At 47.7% G+C, this 17,937-nt stretch overlaps 1 protein-coding gene across 1 annotated transcript in view; it reads right to left on the reverse strand.

Moving 5' to 3' along the window:
- Positions 1–17,937, reverse strand: part of MTERF4 (mitochondrial transcription termination factor 4) — a 407,863-nt gene that overhangs the window by 349,797 nt on the left and 40,129 nt on the right. The gene's annotated exons all lie outside the window — the stretch shown is intronic.

Consider the following 17,937-nt stretch of genomic DNA (forward strand, 5'->3'; position numbering starts at 1 on the left):
CAACTATGCCCCTTAGCACTGAGAAAAAGGGACTAAAACCAAAAAAAAATTAGAAACCTAGGTGGGACTAACACCCCGAAAACAGGTGGGACTGACATCCCCTAAACCTAGGTAAGTCCCTTAGCACTGAGAAAGTGGGACTTAGACCAAAAGAAAATAGAAACATAGGTGGGACAAACACTCCCTTACCAGGTGGGACTGACACCCCCTAAACCCAGGTGGGACTAACACCCCCTAGACAGGTGGGATTAATACCCCCAAAACCAGACACGTAGGTGGGACAGAAACCCCCTAACTACATGCACGCAAAACTACATGCATAGGTGGGACTCAAACCCCCTAAAAACATACAAGAGAGTCAAACGAGAAATAGGTTTGAAACCCAGTAAAACACCAACAACAGAAATAGGATATGGGACTTAAAACCCACCCCTAAGGATAATGGGACTAAAAACCCACTCTTACAAAAAAACGCATGCCAGTTCAAAGGTTAGCAAACTGCACTTAAAGCGTAAACATTTTTCCCAAAACTGAGAAGTAAAACATTTCGCCTATGTTAAAGTTTGTATTAACAACATGACAAAGGTGTGCCTGAAAAAAAAACGAGATAAATTAAAATGTAACATACTTCAAGAGAAAACATTACATAAAGCAATAAGGTGCACTATTGCCAAAATAAAACACTAGATGGCAGTGTAACCTTTTTTGAACTAATCTTGTTGCAACACCAGCTATTAAAAGAAACGTTATACTCTTTAAAAATACCGAAGACTTAATCTGCAGACTAAAAGACTCTTCGAAGAAAAAGAAATTTTGCAAATTGGCACATTGCAGAACGCAGACTGAAAAAGAATACCGGAACAGTCATTGACAGAATAATAAAAACGCACGATGTCAGTCAAAGAACAATGAACATTTTAGAAGAATCCTTAATGTAATTTCATCCGGTTAATCAAAAGTGAGATGCTTTTCCACTGTCAAACATGGGATGTTTTTTTCTTAAACACAACTTTATGGACAACAAAAAAAAACGTGAGCAGCAGGCAATTCCTCGTTCTCCGATTGAAGGGAGGACGTGACTTCCGATTGAAGGGAGGACGTGACTTTTCAAGATGGAGGCACGTCTATTGACGTGAGGCCGGGTGGTTCTAGAAGTGGTTACGCAGCTCAGGACGTAAGTGCTGTATGATAAGAAAGACTGCGTCACAAGGGGCAGAGGAGAAGGTAGGCTTTCCGCGCTCCTCTTGCAATGTTTTAAATAAAAAGTTGTCGGTTGAAATGTGCTGTTGAAATGGTTTCCTTGCAAAACAAACATGTACAGCACTGAGATATGTACCATCAACTGTGCCTCCCAAACGCTTGATCACACGCTTGATCACAAATTGAGGCGATCGTCTCGAAGAGCTGTGAAAGGCACGCAGTTTTCTTCACATTTTAACTAATAACAGCTTTCAAAACGCTTGAATACAGACAGTTCTAAAAGCGAAGTATCAAACAAGTAAACCAGTTCCTCGAATGCACAACTGTGAAAGGCACGCAGTTTTCTTTTCCTTTAACTGATGACAGGTTTTAAACAGCTTGAGTACAAACAGTCCCAAAAGCCACGTATACACAACTGTCAGATTACCTCGAGTATAAAGCTGACGTCTATGGCGCACTCATCATTGCACAGATAATAACATGCAGGCCTTTTGAAAACGAAGGTCAGACGGACATTTATATTCCACTTGGCAGGTGCGCAGTTTCAAACGTGCTGTGGCTAAACATAGGAACAAACATCTGCTTCAAAGCATTTAAATAACACTGAATAGCACGCATCAGCTGACGCAGAACATCTCTTCAAAAAAAAATGTCCTTGCATAGATTTCATTACAGCAGACACAAACAAGGAACAAAAACGTGCTTACTCTTATTGAATGTCCAGGTGAGCCACGCATAAAACGCTTGATCAGGGCTGTCCGATCTGAAGGACACTGGTGGGGCTTTAAAGCGTGCTGATGTTCTCTTAGTGGCTCCTTGGTTTTTGGCTCAATATGTTCCTTAGTTTCTTCATTTAATTCATGTAGGTCACGCTTGTTGTGACATCTTGTTGAAAACTGCGCCATCTCTAGTTGCTGTAAGCTGCGCCTTTAGCTTTTTAAAAGTGATGCAAAGGTTTCCTTTTGTTAGTAAATCCAAGTAGAGGTATCAGAAGTAGGTTCTTTTAACAGGATCGTCGCCAATAATTTTGTAGTGATGAAGTCCACACAGATGAAGATGTAGAGATGTTTATTAGTTGTCAAGTAGTTAAGATGGTGATAACACCCCACCTGGAACATCTATCCTGATGCTCAGCCCAATGCCAACTGTCATCCACAGCCCACAGAGCCCCAACATTCTACTAAGCATCATAGCTGTAAACATTCTACAAGCTAGAGTAAAGAGGGAGATAACATGCAAAGCATAAACAGTATGCTAGGATACTACAGGTTCGCATCACACATCAGAAGTACCAAGCTCTTGCAAACACGGAGTACGTGGGTTCATAATCCTGGCAGACGCCAACTACACCTGTTCAGTGACGCGTCAGTTGACACCACGGGAAGTGGGACACCAGGCACAGACAGATGTTCTCAATGACACCGACAGCATTCCCTAGAGGCCCGGGGGACACGACACCGAGTACGTCAATACCTCCCTTAAAGTGTTAACGTGAGGGGACTAGGTGACAAAATAAAGAGAGGACTGATACTACACGCACTGAAACGTCACAAACCGACACTAGCACTCCTCCAAGAAACGCATCTCACCGGGACAACTTGTAAAGCGTTAGACAGGTGGGGTTACAAAATGATCGCACACTCCGAATTTTCCCCGGGATCAAGAGGGACTGGTATCCTGATCAAGAAGAGATCGCCGTTTCTGGTCTTGCAGACTAAGGTCGACGATCAGGGGAGATTTGCTGCGATACAGGGCCAATAGGAGGGCAAGCTCCTGAATATAGTATCGGTATACATACCGCCAGCACTCCATTCGGTGGCCCTACCGGCTCTTGGCGACTTCTTACTTGCACTCCCAGAGGGAGACCTGGTCATCAGGGGAGGCTTCAATGCCGCAATCAATGTTGAAGTAGATAGATACCCCGCGCGGCGGCCACAGCAGGGGCCCTCGCGCATCCAGGGCTTTATAGAAGCAATGGGACTCATTGATACATGGAGACACACACATCCTACTGATTGTCAATACACGTATCACTCCACAGTACACAACAGCCTTTCCCGAATAGATTATTTTTTTACCTTGGGTATCACCCTCCAAACCGTCGGGGAAGTGGACATAAAACCGAGAGGCATCTCAGACCACTCCCCGATGACGCTAACACTCACGAGTCCGCGAAAAGCGAGGCGGCGGCTCTACCCCATTTATTCGGGGTACCTTACAATCCCGGACATTAAGAAAGAACTCCGCGCAGCAACAAAACACTACTTTGCCGAAAACGCGGATTCAGTTGACTCTGTAGTAATCCTATGGGAAGACAGGCCATTGCGTCCATCACTGCACACAGGAGGCGGCGTCAGCGGGACCCATTAGACCTAGAACTAGCTGTAGCGGAGGCACACTCTGCCTATACAGGCCATCCTACTCCTGACGCGGCGCATACCTTGAAACTATGCCAACAACGACACAAAGCCTATCTCGAACAGCTGACCGTGACCGACATTACACAGACCAAACATAAAGTTTATGACGTGGGGATAAGGCAGGTAAGATGTTGGCATGGCTCGATCAGAAGGGGGAAGACACGAAAGGCATACGTCAATTGAGATCGCGGGAAGGATCTATGCACACACACCCGGAAGAAATAGTACAACGCTTGGCTGAACACTTACGAGAGGTGTACACTCCTACCACACAACTGACAGACGCAGAGATACAGGACACCCTGGAGCAGATTGAGATGCCGACTCTGGCACCAGAGACGGCATTGGAATTAGAAGGGGAATTGACTCTTGAGGAGCTACAGGCAGCAATTAGGGCAGTGAAATCGGGAAAAGCGATGGGACCTAATGGGTTACCCATAGAATGGTTCAAGCTAATGTTGAAAATACTAGGCCTACCCTTATTGGCAATGTACAATGAGAGTCTCGTAGCAACCGAACTTCCACCAGACCAACGTATCGCAACAATAGTGACGATTCGGAAGCCTGGAAAACCCACGACGGAATGCGCGTCCTACCGCCCGATTTTTTTGTTGAACGCGGAGGCGAAGATATTGGCGAAATTATTGGCGAATAGGTTAATGAGCCATTTACCATACTTGATCCACCTGGATCAATCCGGTTTCATGCCGCATAGGAACACGCCGCTCAATTTGAGGCGCGTGCACAGGGTGCTGGCAAGGGCCCCATCCCGGACAAGTCCTACGGCACTATTATCATTGGATGCGAGAATGGCATTCGATATGGTCGAATGGCAATATTTATTCGGAGTATTGAGGCGGGTGGGTTTTGGCCCCAACTTCTGTGCATGGGTGCGGCTCCTGTATACCGCTCCGGTGGCCCGGGTAACGGCCAACGGCCATTTATCAGAAGAAATACCGCTGGCGCGAGGCACAAGACAGGGATGCCCACTATCCCCGTTACTCTTCGCATTAGTACTGGAGCCCCTGGCAACGCTGATCAGAACGACCCCGTTGCTTAAAGGCATCGACTGGAGGGAGGGCTGGGAGGACCACCTGTCGCTCTACGCCGACGACATGTTGGTATATTTCAAAGACCCGGAGAGCGGCAATCTCTGTAACTCCCATGGGAGGCTTTCGGGATACACGATTAACTGGTCTAAGTCAGTCAATTTCATCCTACAGGGTCCCCCCCCCCCCCCAACACTGCCGACGGAATGCCCTTTGTTGATAGCGGAAGACTCCCTTAAATATCTAGGAATACACATCACCAGGACTCAGGCAGACTTTTTTGTTAAAAACCTGACACCACCATTAGAAAGACTGAAACGGGAAGTGACACATTGGGCATCCCTGCCCCTTACACTGCTTGGGAGAGCAGCCTTGTATAAAATGAAGCACTCCCTAGATTTCTCTACATCCTAGAGAATACGCCAGATACTGTGCCACCCTGTTATTTTCAGCAGGTGGCAACACAAGTGACACTCCTTCTTTGGGGGGCACGGCAGGCCCGTATCGCTGAAGTACTACTTCCAGCGCTCCGCTCCCTCGTAACGCTGTGACTCGCTCTTCTCTCCCGAGCCGAGTGGTCGCTCCCCAGTGTCTTGACGACACCTGGTATCGTTGTGCAGCGCCTCATTGTCATTTCCTGCATTCTGCCTTGCTTAGCGCATTTGTGCTCCGTTATCATTTTACATTGCCGCTTTTGCTCTGTTTTCTTTGGTAATTGCCTGTGTAACTTTGGCTGTGCTTGCGCGTTATCCCCCAGCGCTCCGCTGCCATTTTGTTTGTTGTTGTGGTCGGAGGAAACCCGCCCCGCCTCCCAGCTGAGCCGCCCTCGCCCCTCCCCCTCCACCATCCATATATGACAGCAGTTCCCGCGCGCAGCGTTTACGCGCAGCGATCGCGCCCAATCCGCGCCGAAGGTGCGCCAAAGGTAAGCCCGTCTACGCCCGTCCGCGCCTGGACCGCGCCCAGCGCCAGACCCCCTGGCCCTCACACTGCCCAGCCCTCCCGCACTACCTACGATGCCACCACCCTCCTAGCCCTTAACCCCGGCCGCTCCCCCAACTGCGTCCAAGCCGCTCCTGGACACACCCATGGACCTTTCTCATGCTTCTCCTGCAAATTCTTCTGCACCGTCAACCACTCCGCTACGATCACACCTCAGATTCCCGACACCAACCACCTACAATGCATCTTGCTCAGCACCCGATCGGTCCACAGGCACGCCATTGACCTCTGGAATCTACTAGACACCATCTCTCCGGACGTCGCCTTCCTTACCGAAACATGGATGAACGCCTCCTCCGCCCCAGACATCACCATTGCCATCCCAGAAGATTATAAGATTATACGCAAGGACCGTACCGGCCACACAGGAGGAGGAATCGCTATCGTCCATAAGAAATCCATCCTTATCTCTACCAGCTCTGACGTCAACCTCGCCAACTCTGAACACCTTCACTTCCAGATCCACATCGACCCCAAGACCACACTCAGAGGCACCCTCCTTTACAGGCCTCCAGGACCCCGCGCACAATTTAGTGAGGACATCACGGACTTCATCACTCCACACGCACTCCCCTCCAAAGATTACATCCTCCTGGGAGACCTCAACTTTCACCTTGAAAAGAACAACGACCGCAACTCCTCCACCTTGCTGGACAACCTCGCCAACCTCGGACTTAAACAACTGGTCACCTCCCCCACCCACATCGCAGGTCACACTCTCGACCCTATCTTCACCTCCTGCAATCATGTCTCCTTCAGCCACACCACGAATCTCCTTTGGACTGACCACAGCTGCGTTCACTTTACCTACAACAAGCCCAAACCCAACTACCACCCGCAACCAACTCTGCAAAGAAACTGGAACAAAATCACCATCGACCAGATCTCCTCATCGCATCTTCTATATCCCCCAGCCCACTCCTCAAACCCCGATCAAGCCGCCACCAACCTCACCCTATGGCTATCCAACAGCGCCGACATCCTAGCACCACTGAAAAAACGACAAAGCAAACTTGGCAGCAAGAAGGCCTCATGGTTCAACGATGATCTTAAGAAATCTAAGAAACTCTGCCGCTCCCTTGAGAAGGCCTGGAAAAAAGACCCAACCACCAGCACCAAGGACGCCTTCAAAAACGCCACCCGCATACACCACCAACTGATCCGAAAGGCCAAGAAAACCGCCTTCAAGGAACGACTAGATAACAACGCCCACAACAGCAAGGAACTTTTCAACATCGTCAAGGAATTTACCAAACTCTCGGCCAACTCTAACGACATCACCCCCTCTCAAGCCCTCTGCGACTCCCTAGCCTCATTCTTCCACAACAAGATTGCAGACATCCACAACAGCTTCGACAACCAACCCGGAGACCAACCCACCCAACCATCTGCCGGACCTTCACCCCCCTCAAACATCCTTAATGACTGGAACACAATCTCCACTGAGGACACCATCCGCCTGATGAACTCCATCCACTCAGGATCCCCCACAGACCCATTCCCTCACCACATCTTCAACAAAGCAGATTCCATCATAGCACCGCACCTCCGAGACGTCATCAACTGCTCCTTCAAATCCGCCACCTTCCCGGAAAGCTGGAAACACGCCGAACTCAGCGCCCTTCTGAAAAAACCCACAGCGGACCCCACCGAACTCAAAAATTACCGCCCCATCTCGCTCCTTCCATTCCCGGCCAAAGTCATCGAGAAAGCTGTCAACAACCAGCTCGCCGCCTTCCTCGAAGCCAACAAATCCCTCGACTCCTCACAGTCCGGCTTCCGAGCAAAACACAGCACTGAGACCGCCCTCATCGCAGCAACAGACGACATTCGAACTCTACTGGACAATGGAGACACAGTCGCCCTCATCCTCCTCGACCTCTCCGCAGCCTTCGACACAGTCTGCCATAGCACCCTTCTACAGCGCCTCAGAAACATTGGAATCCAAGGAAAAACACTGGAATGGATCACCTCGTTCCTCTCCGGAAGAACACAGAAAGTTCGCCTCCCACCATTCAAGTCAGAGGCCACTGAAGTCATCTGCGGCGTACCACAAGGATCTTCACTCAGCCCCACCCTCTTCAACGTATACATGAGCCCCCTCGCGGCCATCGCCCGCCAACACAACCTCAACATCATCTCCTACGCGGATGACACTCAACTGATCCTATCACTCACCAATGACCCTAGCACCGCCAAAACTAACCTACACGAAGGAATGAAAGAAGTAGCCGAATGGATGAAACACAGCCGTCTGAAACTGAACTCAGACAAAACAGAAGTCCTCATCTTAGGTACCTCCCCCTCCGCTTGGGACGACTCTTGGTGGCCAGAAGCCCTTGGAAAAGCACCCACCCCAACAGACCACGCACGGAACCTGGGCATCATCCTGGATTCCTCACTTTCAATGAACAGACAAGTCAACGCCGTCTCCTCATCCTGCTTCAACATTCTTCGCATGCTAAAAAAAACATTTCGTTGGATCCCCACCGAAACTAGGAAAACGGTCACCCACGCTCTGGTCACGAGCCGACTGGACTATGGAAACACCCTCTACGCCGGGACTACCGCTAAACTCCAGAAAAAACTCCAACGAATCCAAAACGCCTCAGCCAGGCTCATATTAGACATCCCGCGTAAAGAACATATCTCTAGTCACCTGAAAAACCTCCATTGGCTTCCCGTCAATAAGAGGATCACTTTCCGACTCCTAACCCACGCACACAAAGCACTTTACGAAATCGGACCAGAATGCCTCAACACACGACTGTCCTTCTACACCCCCTCCCGCCAGCTTCGATCTTCCAACCAAGCCCTTGCCACTGTACCTCGCATCAACAAGACCACCATGGGAGGTAGATCCTTCTCCTACCTGGCAGCTAAAACCTGGAACTCACTTCCTACCTACCTTCGCCTTACCCAGAACCACCTAGCATTCAGAAAGCAACTTAAAACGTGGATATTTGACAAGTAATTCCCCACCCCCCCTTAAGCGCCTTGAGACCCTCTGGGTATGTAGTGCGCTATATAAATCCTCTGACTTGACTTGACTTGACAAGAGGTTAGGGCACCTAAGGCGTAGTAAGGGTTTCACGCATTGGGACAATATAGGACTCTCCACAGTGGGAGATTGTAGGATAGGGGAACAGTGCTACCCTTTGAGCACTTACAGCGACAATACCAGCTAGGAGCGAATGAGAAATTTAGGTACATACAAATACGTCACGCCCTACAAAAAGCAATACCGCCTGAGACAGACTTGCAGGAGGCCTCCCCATTGGAGGACCGGCTGCTCACAGAGTTCATGGAGGAAAGGGCCACCTCATTTACATATCGGAAGTTACTGAATAACTTACCAGACCCTCAACCACACTTCGAATCAAATGGGAGACAGACGTTGGGGAATTCGATGATCAGGAATGGCAAGAAGCGATAGCCTCGCCTAAGGAGGTCAGAATATTTAGTAGGCTCAGATTAGTGCAACTCAAAGTCCTGTACCGCATATATTATACGAGGGCCACCCTACACAAAATACAAAGAGCATCGCATCCATTCTGCCTCAGGGGTTGTGGGGAGGAGGGAACCTTTCTACATACTATATGGGACTGTCCGGTCTTGGCAGGCTACTGGAGACAAATTTTACGTACCATATCTCAAACAGCAAAGGTGTCACTTCTACCTGATCCGAGAAGGTGTTTACTAAATGTGTGGGAACCCAATGAACTTTCCCGCTACCTGCAGATTTGGGCTACGCTGGGATTTATGATTGCTAAGCGGGATGTGGCACAGAAATGGGGAGCCGCAGACCCCCCAACATTGTCATTATGGTGCAGGAATATGGACTTGGCAATGATCACTGAGCGAACAGTATATGCCAACAGGGGTAGCCCACTGAAGTGGAATAAAATTTGGATGATGTGGAACACTTATCGCGGTGACATGTGTGACCCACTGCCAGAATTTGAGGGAGATAGCTCAGACGAGGAGGAGGAGGAAGGGTGCAGTAATAGTGGGGGATAACGGGAGGACATGATAGGGAGCAGTTATACAATGCATAAAGTTACCAAAGCCGAGTGTATATGTTTATGTGATTTATCATACTGTAACTTATCCGAATTATGCCATTGTATGTAATGCCACTTGCTTATTGTTTTATTAAAAACAGTTTGAAAAAAAATAATAATATACAGAAGTCAGTTATAAGACTCTACTGTCTACTGACTTTATTCCATTCAATGTGGTCATTTAATCCTGTTTAGTCCACCTTTTCAGAAAAAATCCAACAAGCTTCCTTTGTTGCCAATACTCTCTCTGAGTTGTCATTGCTGGTTCTTACCCTTTCCAACACGACCCATTTAAGAGCTCGAGGGTCATGTTTAGATTCACAAAAATGTTGCACCAGGCGTGTAGTGAGTTTGCCTGTTTTAATGGTACTCGGGTGCTCTTGGATCAGTACCCTCACTTTCCTGGTGGTTAAACCAATGTACTGTAACCCGCATTGGGAAGTGAGTTTGTATATTATGTTTACTGTGTTGCAATTAGTAAACTTATTTAGATACCATGTTTTGCCACTCTTTGAAAGCACACTGTTGGTCTTCTCTGTCAATTCACACACAGAACTACCACAAGGGTAGTGCCCTGCTAGCATTGTTGTTATTTTTGTTTTCTGTAGTGGTCGTGTGTGTACTAACTTGTCTTTCAAATTATTCACACGTCTAAATGCAAATCTGGGCTGAGGCATTTTAAAATCTGCAGTCGACAGCAACGACCAATGTTTCCTCATAACTTGTCTTATTTTTTAGGCTAAAGGGTCAAATGTCATGACGACCGGTAAACAGTCATGCGCTTCTCTTTGATTCCTTTCCAGTAACGCCTCCCGAGGTGTAATACAAGCTCTTTTGCGTGCTTTATTGACTATCTTCTTAGGATAGGCTCTTTGTGTCAATTTGTATGCTAAATCTTCATCTTGCTTTGAAAAAGTCTCTACAGTAGAGCAATTGTGTTGATATCTTAAAAACTGTCCCACTGGTATGTTATGCGGCAGGGCTCTGGGATGATACGACTGATAGTGTAACAATGAGTTCCTATCTGTCCCTTTTTGATGGACCAGGGTACTCTTTGTTCCGCTGTACAATAATGACGAGATCTAAGTAAACTGCATGTTTGTTACTTATCTTCCACGTAAATCTTAAACAGGGGTCAAGGTTGTTCAACCAGTTCAAGGATTCAAGGAGGATAATCTCCTCTCTAGTCCAAATACAAACCACATCGTCAATATACCGCTTCCAGAGACCAATGTGTCTCTGGACTACAGGGGTTTCAATGCACTCACTAGGACTGATGCCCATCCAATACCCAGAAAAGATGAGCTCATAGACACTTTGGCCCCAGCCAAGTTTCTGAGCACATTTGATCTGACAGATGGCTACTGGCAGATCAGACTAGCTGATGATGCAAAGCCCAAGACAGCATTTTCTACCCTAGTGGGCACTACCAATTTGTGGTGATGCCCTTTGGTTTGAAGAATGCACCTGCCACTTTTCAAAGGTTGGTGAATAAAGTCCTAACAGGCCTGGAAGACTATAGTGGAGCATATCTAGATGATATTGCTGTCTTTACATCCATCCACCTGGGAGGATCACCTGGTCCACCTGAGAAATGTTTTGGAGGCCCTGCAGAAAGCAGGCCTAACTATCAAGGCTACTAAGTGTGAGATAGGGCAGAGTCGGGTTGTGTACCTGAGTGAGCCACCTTGTAGGTGGAGGCCAGGTTCAACTATTGCAGAGTAAAATCCAGACCATCATGGACTGGATTGCTCCAACCATCCAGACTCAGGCCAGAGCTTTCTTGGGCCTGACTGGGTACTATAGAAGATTTGTCAAGGGGTATGGATCCATAGTGACCCCCTGGATGACTTAACTTCAAAGAGAATGCCAAAGAAAGTTCAGTGGACAGTTAGCTGTCAAAAGGCATTTGATGACCTGAGCAGGCAATGTGCACTGCTCCCATTCTGCAAAGTCCTAACTACTCCAAGGAATTCATTGTTCAAACAGATGCATCGGGGTTGGAGGTTGGGGCTGTGTTATTACAATTGAATGATGATGGTCAGGATCAGCCAGTAGCTTTTATTAGAAGAAGGCTGGCCCCCAGAGAGAAACGTTGGTCAGCTATTGAGAGGGAGGCCTTTGCTGTGGTTTGAGCTCTGAAGAAGCTGAGGCCTTACTTGTTTGGCACTCACTTCATTGTTCGGACAGACCATACGCCCCTCCTATGGCTAAAACAGATGAAGGGTGAAAACCCCAAACTTTTGAGGTGATCCATTTCCCTACAGGGGATGGACTATATAGTGGAACATAGACCTGGAAACAACCATGCCAATGCAGATGGACTCTCCAGATATTTCCACTTAGAACATGAAGACTCAACTGGTCAAGGTTAACGTCCCTGCGTTTGGGGGGGAAGGGGGTTATGTAGGAGAGTAGGACCTGCTTCTTATAGTTACCCCCACTTTTTGCTGATGTTTTACTGTTTTCGACTTTAGTCTGGCTGGGGCCCTGCTAACCAGGACCCCAGCCTAGCTGCTTCCTCTCTAAAATGATTCCATGTACTTTAGGTACACTCCAGTTTGGTTACTGGGGTTCCCTTATGAGTCTCTAGTATATGATACACTAGGTACCAAGGACATAGGTACCCCAGAGGCCTACCAGGGGCTGAAGCATCTATTATGCCACCCCTGGGCAGCCTTCCAAAAGGACACCACAGGACTGCTACAGCAGCCTGTGTAAGGTGGTCTATGCACTCCTTCCTTATATTTATATACATATATTTATAGTTTCCCTATATCTACCTTATATCACTACACATATGAACCTATCAGTCACCCCTATGGCAGGCCATATCAATCATGAAGGCATGGGGATGGGTTTTGTGCAAGAGGGTGCCCATTCATGAGCAGGGCCCCTCTGCAGGCTTCGGAATCTGTTCTCCGGGGTTGTTCTGTGATGCAGCCAGACCTTATACTCTTAAGACTATATAACTCTACTGAATCAGCCATCTTGAGTGTCTTGGATGATCTGAAGGGAGGAGTAGACTGAGGGTGTACTCAGGCCTTGGTACTACTAGACCTGTCTGATGCAATCAACACAGTGGGTCATTCCATCCTAGCGGACAGAATGGCAGCGGCAGGTCTGAGAGGTTCGGCTCTGGATTGAATGCTCTCCTTTTTGGGGTAACTCACCCAGTCAGTAAGGCTGGCACCTTTCAATTCAGCCAGGGTCAATACCAAATGTGGCATACCTCAGAGGTCATCCCTTTCTCCCCACCTGTTCAATATCTATATCTGTCCCCTGATCCAAGCTCTTCAAAAAAGGGAAGTGAAGGTATACAATTACGCAGATGACATGCAGCTGATATTTCCGATTGATGATACAAATGACTCCAAGGATTTTTTCCAACATACTAAGCTCTTAGTCAAAGAATGGATGACTCGTAATTATCTCAAATTAAACTCGGACAAAACTGAGAAAATTATCTCCAACAACAGAATAGAACTCCGGCACACTGACCAACTGCTCTGGGGATCCACCCATCCCAAAAAATTCAGTCAAAAGTCTGGGCAGTAAGATAAATGCTAATCTATCCCTGCAGGAACAGATTAACCTGGTAACGTCCTCGTGTGTTTTTCACCTGAAGTCCTTTAAGAAAATCAGGAAATTTTTCTCCAGGGTGGCCAGCATAGCCATCATGCTTGCCTTAATAATGTCCAGGCTGGACTATGCCAACGCCATCTATCAAGGGCTCCCTGCTAATCAAACTCACAGGTTACAGCTGATCCAAAATCAGGCGGCTAGGCTAGTCTTTCAGCAACCTGGACACTGCCATACCAAGCCGCTAATGAAGCAGCCACATTGGCTTCCAGTGATTCAGCATTCATGTTTAAAACCGGATGCATGATTTTCAACGCACTTCACGGGACGGCCCCCAAATTCATTACCACAAAGATCTCAAGATACTTACCTAAACGGAATCTCAGATCAGCTACTATGATAAGCAGACCATTCCTAGATTCAAGCCAAAGACAATGGGTGTATTTACAACAAGGGGTGGTGAGGGACAGAGTCTCTGAATTAAGCAGAAAGCTCTCACCCAGTCAAGAGATCAGGGCTTGATCCAACACCGTTTTTTAGCTCACTGCACCATCCCAGTTTCAGAACCTGGCTGTATGCAAATTAGTCTGTTCCTGTCCCAGTGCATGATGGGAACAGGGCAAACCAAACTACAAAAGGCAATTCTTACACTGGGAAGGAAACAAGCTCCCGGGGACCGGTTTCTGGCATTACAGCCGTCTTCGGCCCGGTTTGCTTGAATCCTGATGGTGCAATGAGCAAGGGTCTCACATCTGAGAATACCCTTCCACGCTTAGGGTGGACAAAAATATTTACAACAAGGGGTGGTGAGGGACAGAGTCTCTGAATTAAGCAGAAAGCTCTCACCCAGTCAAGAGATCAGGGCTAGATCCAACACCGTTTTTTAGCTCACTGCACCATCCCAGTTTCAGAACCTGGCTGTATGCAAATTAGTCTGTTCCTGTCCCAGTGCATGATGGGAACAGGGCAAACCAAACTACAAAAGCCAATTCTTACACTGGGAAGGAAACAAGCTCCCGGGGACCGGTTTCTGGCATTACAGCCGTCTTTAGTCTGCCCTGTTCCCATGATGCACTGGGCCAGGGACAGACTGATTTGCATATAGCCAGGTTCTGAGCTGGGATGGGGCAGTGAGATAAATAACGGTGATGGATCAAGCCCTGATCTTTGGACTGGGTAAGAGTGGTCTGCTCAATTCAGACACTCTGTTCATCACCACCCCCTTTTGTAAATCGTTTAAGACAATGGGTGGGTCTCACTTTTCGGTGCTGGGCACCACTCTATGAAATGCCTTGCCAATAGAAATCAGATTAACACCAGAATATGCCAGTTTTAGGAAAAAACTGAAAACATGGTTATTCACTTTAGCCGACTGTTAGAGCCCGTAAGACAGCTCTCCCTCTCCTCCCAGCGCCAAAAGACCGTTGGTATTTGTGTGCTTAATAAATTCCCTAAAAATAAACCAACATTAAGTGCATTATAACCTCGCAGTAAATGCTAACTTTGGAACGGCTGCAAGGAAACAAGTTGTGTTTGGTGTCAAACACTTTGGAACCATACCCCGCCGCCAGTCCTGGCGGCGGGAGTACAATTCCACCCTTCTAGAGGGAGAGACCTGTACACACCAGTACACCCGGAACCAGTTTAAAAGAATAGGTTTCCTGTCACAGGGAGGTGTCACCACCTCCCAGACTGGATTTAGTGTATTTGGGGCTGGGTGGGTGCACTCCAAGAGTGCTTTGAAGTCAGCACTGGGGGCACATTAGGTGCCCCTGTGCATAGCATAGTTCAAAGTGGTTGCAGGGGGTACCAGCCCCTGCTCTGGTGCGAAACTGGACAAAGGAAATGGGTGTAGCCACCCCTCATTCCGAACCCTCCCATAGGTGGGTCCCCAGACTTTGTCCCACCCCTTCCTTGGGTATAAGATAGGAACCCCTGACTACAGGACTTTAGATTATACCTGGACGAAACTCTGATGCTGAATCCTGGTTCCTCGACGATCTGCACAACACTGGATGACTGAAGAATCTCCCTTGGAGTAAAGGAGTTATTCACCTGCGTGGCAGGCACCAAAAACACATCTGACCGGTTTGCATCTCTGAAGCTCCCACTGGACTCCGAACTATTTGCAACAAAGGAGGTGGATTTCCAGACTTTCCAGAGGCTGACCCAAGTCCCCAGCAAAGCTGAGACCAGAGAGCCCTCGTGGGTACCGAGGAACTGGAACCCCTGGACATCGTGCACATTTTCAAGTACATCAGCTTCTCGACGATCCTTGAGGCAGTGCATTGGGTTACTTGTAGCCCAGACCCAAGCACCTTTTCCACCGAGTGTTCCGTGAGCCGGACCTATGTGTTATTGCTTGAGGTACCTTCACGACCCCTGGTCCGTCGACTGTTGGGTCCCTGAGAAGGCAACTGACTTTCCTAGGGCTTCCCTGGTTGCTCCAGACGTGCCCTGACTCTTCATCGCTTGTGGAGTCCCCCGGACCTTGCTGGTCAACACCGAAGCATCTTTTCTCTTCCCGAGTGGGTTGCTGTTGCCAAGGCTTGTTGTGTACAATCCGAGCTCCGACGCCGCAGCACTCGACATCCTTCCTGGGACAGCTCAAATCCAGCTCCTGGTCATCGTCGGCACCTCCTGGTCCTTGTGGCTGCAGAGTCAAGTTTCACCTCTTCAACCTGGAAACCTCCGACATTGGTGAGCCTTCGTCTATCGTGCCCCTGGTCACTGGCAAGTGACCCAGACTCTGTCCCCTCTGCTTTCAGGTTCCTCCCATCTCCGATCCAGGCCTGGATCACACCGGACACTTTTCTTCTCCACGGCAGGAGCACTTTGCAGCAGGTCGCCATTGAAAACAACAACGATTCCCAACACCATTTGACACCTATGCACCCAGCTTCCCTGGGTGAGGTAACTCGAGTACTCCGGTGCTCCCGTGGAGGTATGTCCTAGAGCCCCTTAAGTCTAAAGGGGTTTGCTCAAAGTCCTCTCCTACTTTATCTTTAAAATTCCAACCGCGTCTTTCCCCATAGAAGCTAACGGCGTCCCACGGCTGTGTTCTCATACTGCACGCGTCCCCGTGGGTCCCCTGTGTCACTACCTAGGGTGGTTCCTTGTGGTCCCAGTGATTCTACAGGTTCTATGCCTTGTGTCTAGTCAAGTCGTGGTTCTTATACCACTTTGTTAATATATGGTTTGGCCCCCCCCGGGGCCCAGTGTACATTGTGCTATTTACTGACGTTCTATTGCATTTAAAGTGTGTACTTTGCTCTGTAATCTCATAAAGAAATTACTAGCGAGTGTTTAGTAATAAATACATAATTATATATATATATATATATATATATATATATATATACATATATATATATATATATATACACACACCTTGTGTCGTTCTCCTTTCATTTAGACATTCAAGAGGTTAGAATCTGGTAAACCAAGCTGCTTTACACTCTTTCAAGACTTAGCCTGAAGGCTGCTCTCCATAGCTACCACTAGGATTGCTTTCAATAAAGGTTGTCTTGAACCTATCATCAATAAGGGTTGATTGGACTGGTGCAAGGGGCCCACTATAACTTGGGGACAGCATATGCCAGGCCAACTTCTCACACTCCTCACTGTTAGAGAAGAGGATGCTGACAATTATTCAGTCCTGAAGAGTGCTCTCATTGATGGGTTTGGCTTAACCACTGAACAGTACAGGATTAAGTTCAGAGACACCCAGAAGTACCAGACGCAGGACTGGGTTGACTTTGTAGATTGTGCTACTAAGGCTCTGGAAGGCTGGTTACTTGGCAGTAAGGTGTATGGCTTTAAAGGATTGCACAAATTAATTATGAGGGAGCAGATCCTTAATAATTGCCAACATCAGTTGTTGCATCAGTACTTGGTTGGTTCTGATCTGACCTCTCCCCAAGAGTTGGGAAAGAAGGCAGACAAATGGGTCAGAACCAGAGTAAAGCAGAAAACTCAGAAACAAGGTGGTGACCAAAAGAAGCAAGATGCTAAAACCTCAGATAAGGGTGGGGAGAAGGGTAAAGACCAGAAGTCTTCAAAAGGGCCCCAAAAGCCTGCATGGGGGGGTTAGAGTCATAGTCTAACAAAGAAAAAGGCAAAAATAAACCTTGGTGTCATATCTGTAGAGAGAAGACAAATTGGACAAAAGATGCCAGTTGTCCAAGGGCCAAGTTATCTACTCCAGCCACCAATGCCCCCAAGGCAACTGCTCCCCCTAGCTCAGTTCCCCTTTTTTTTTTTAATAATAGAATTTTTTGTCAGCTGAAATTAGTAAAAAGACGTATAAGCATAACATAGCAAAGCAGCCAGTTCAAATAGACATACAGAATCCTGAATTATACAGATCAATATGATCACAAAATCTTGTCAAATATTTATACAAATAATCATATTGGCTAGCACTAAGATCCTAGCCAGTTAGCAATCAGCTCCCATAACTGGCTCCCTTGCCTTTTCTTTCGGATGCCCTTTGTTCTATAGAGCGCCATCTCCAAATGATATGTCGAGAGCAGCCTAGTTTGCCAATTGACAAAAGTTGGAGGGTCGCAATCTAACCATTGTGATGTGATGCACAAGCGATACACGGCCATACAAATA

The sequence above is a fragment of the Lissotriton vulgaris genome, chromosome 11 (assembly GCF_964263255.1).
Source record: "Lissotriton vulgaris chromosome 11, aLisVul1.2, whole genome shotgun sequence".
NCBI lineage: Eukaryota > Metazoa > Chordata > Amphibia > Caudata > Salamandridae > Lissotriton > Lissotriton vulgaris.